Source organism: Propithecus coquereli, unplaced genomic scaffold (genome assembly GCF_000956105.1).
Source record: "Propithecus coquereli isolate 6110/MARCELLA unplaced genomic scaffold, Pcoq_1.0 Scaffold44, whole genome shotgun sequence".
Taxonomy (NCBI): Eukaryota; Metazoa; Chordata; class Mammalia; order Primates; family Indriidae; genus Propithecus; species Propithecus coquereli.
The window spans coordinates 5,401,344-5,404,093 of NW_012150174.1; positions in this window are offsets into that span (position 1 = coordinate 5,401,344).

Consider the following 2,750-nt stretch of genomic DNA (forward strand, 5'->3'; position numbering starts at 1 on the left):
TAAAAATATATAGAAAAAATTAGCCAGGCATGGTGGCACATGCCTGTAGTCCCAGCTACTCGGGAGGCTGAGGCAGGAGGATTGCTTGAGCCCTGGAGTGTGAGGTTGCTGTGAGCTAGGCTAATGCCACAGCACTCACTCTAGCCTGGGCAACACAGTGAGACTCTGTCTCAAAAAAAATAAAATAAAACGCAGTATGGTAGATGACAGGATTTGGGTTCTGGTCCTAGCTCATTTAGTGTTTGACTATTATATGATTTTGGACAAGTCCCTTTTCTCTAGGCCTTGATTTGCTAGACACCTGAATTTTTATGATTCTCGATATGTGATAAGGTCTTCGCTCTCAAATAACTTATAATTTAAAAAGCATTCAAAATGGTATAATTACACACGAAACTGTCCCAAAACAAAGTGGGTTTTATAACAGGTCAGAAAGAATTGGTAAGATTATATAAGGTCCTGATACCTGCTCAAGAAGCTTTATTTAAAAATATGCCACAATATATAAACTGCCAATGACAATTTTAGGTGCAGACGTAAAATGAGATAATATGTAAAATGTTAACATTTTCTTGCCTTTCCATATTTAATAGTTCCCGTAATGACTTGGTGTCATGATAAATCAGTTTATTCTGTAACACAATGAATCTTTGGGGCAACTGAAGTCAGTATGGTTAGTCCTACACCATGGTGGCCTTAAACTGCTGAGCTTTCTTGGTCTAGTTTTTAATACCTTTTTTGGCTTCATATCTTTTTTTTTTTTAGATTTTTTTAAAATTATGGGTACATAATAGTATATCTTTATAGGGTACATGTGATGTTTTGACAGATGCATATGATGTGAATTAAATCAGGGTAATTGGGGTATCTATCACCTCAGGCATTTAATATTTCTTTGTGTTAGAAACATTCCAGTTGCCCTCTTAGTTATTTTAAAGTATACCCTAACTTATTGTTGACTATAGTCACTTTGTTGTACTATCAAATATTATTCATTCTATCTAACTATCTGACTATATTTTTACACCACCCTCAACTTAACTCCCCCAACCCCACCCTTCCCAGCCTCTGGTAACTGTCATTCTACTCTCTTGTCTCCATGAAATCTGGCCTCATTTTTTGCTGATAGATTGTCACTTCTTAATAAGTTAAGTGGACTTGGAAACCAGATAAACTACATTTGTGAAAATTCCTTGTTAAAAATGAATACACACAAAAGCAACAAACTTGTGCACACATCTTGGATTGATCTCACGGGGAATTATGCTGAGTAAAAAAAAGCCAATCTCAAAGATTACATTGTATCATTCCATTAATATAACATTGAAGTGATAAAATTACAGAAATAGAGAACAGATTAGTGATTGCCAGGGCCAGGGAAGGAAGTGGCTGTGGCTATAAAAGGTGGGACTCTTGTTATGAAACTGTTCTGTATCTTGGCTGTGTTGGTGATCACACAAATCTAAGCATGATAAAATGGTCTAGAACTGAATGTACAACTGGTGAAATATGACTAAGGATGGGTGAATTTAATTGTATCTGCTAATTTCCTGAATTTGATACTGTACTATAATTATGAAAGATGGTACTATTGGGAGAAACTGGGTGAAGAGTATATGAGATCTCTGTATTCATGTCACTCGACATTATCTCAAGCTAAAAAGTGTTTGTTTTTTTTAATGAACGCACAGGATCAGAAGACACTCTTAAAGTGCTATAAACACATGGCCTTTGTGATATATTTTGGATGCACAAAGAATGTATATTTTTCTTGATGACTCTAAAAAAGAGAAATCTCAAAATAGTTGGATTCTAGATAGACAAGGTACTGTTTGTGTTTTATCTCCCTGAGGTGAACCTGTTAATTAGGGTAGGTTGTCAGACCTCTTTGTATCCACAATATTTTGCTTAAACTTTCAAATGTTTTGTTATTAATAATTGACCAGAAAACCTTTTCTTTGGCGGGGATGGGAGGGTGCGCCAGAGCAGGAGCATATGGAACCTCAAATGGACAAAACTGAAGGTACTACGGCTGATTACAGCTGTAACAACTAGGTCTTAGGAAATAGGTAAAATCCTTTAAAACAGTGATTGTCTCCCTTTGTGCATAAAATTTTTTAAAAATCTGGGTGTTCAGAAAGGATCAAGAAAGAGGCCATTACTAAAAAGCGGAAATTATACCAATGTGACTTTTGATGTTCAATCAACTCCAACCCTACTGCAGAGAGGCAGAATCAGATTACTAGAGAGGTTAAGAACTGAAATGGATCTTAATATAATGTAGTGGCCATTATCAAAAGAACTGAAATTACTTTCCCAATAGTACTAGTTACTTGCCCAGTTTATTAGTGGGTATGCAAGAAAAGAGTCTCCTAGGCTTCCAGCTCCAAGTCCAGAGCTCTTTTCCACGAGACTACACAGCCCTGTAAAAATGTTTTCCCTCTCTCCAAGCATATCCTCTCCTTGACTATTTTAGTTCCTGGAAGAAGAAACAATTTCCAAATAGCGTTTAAATGGCCACAGCGCTTAACTCAGCGCTTGGCTTGTAGAGAAAACTATAAAGTACGTGCTTTCACTCTGCTCTGCACCAATCTTGGACTAGAGAAGAGGAACAAAATAAGACATAGTCTCAGAGCGCAACTGCTGGACGGAGAAGGAATGTCCTCTCTGAGGCGCCGTAGGTGCTAGGTGGCCGTGGCTACATTCGTCTCCCCACCCCTTTCCACGTCAGCCGAGGACTCTGCACAGCC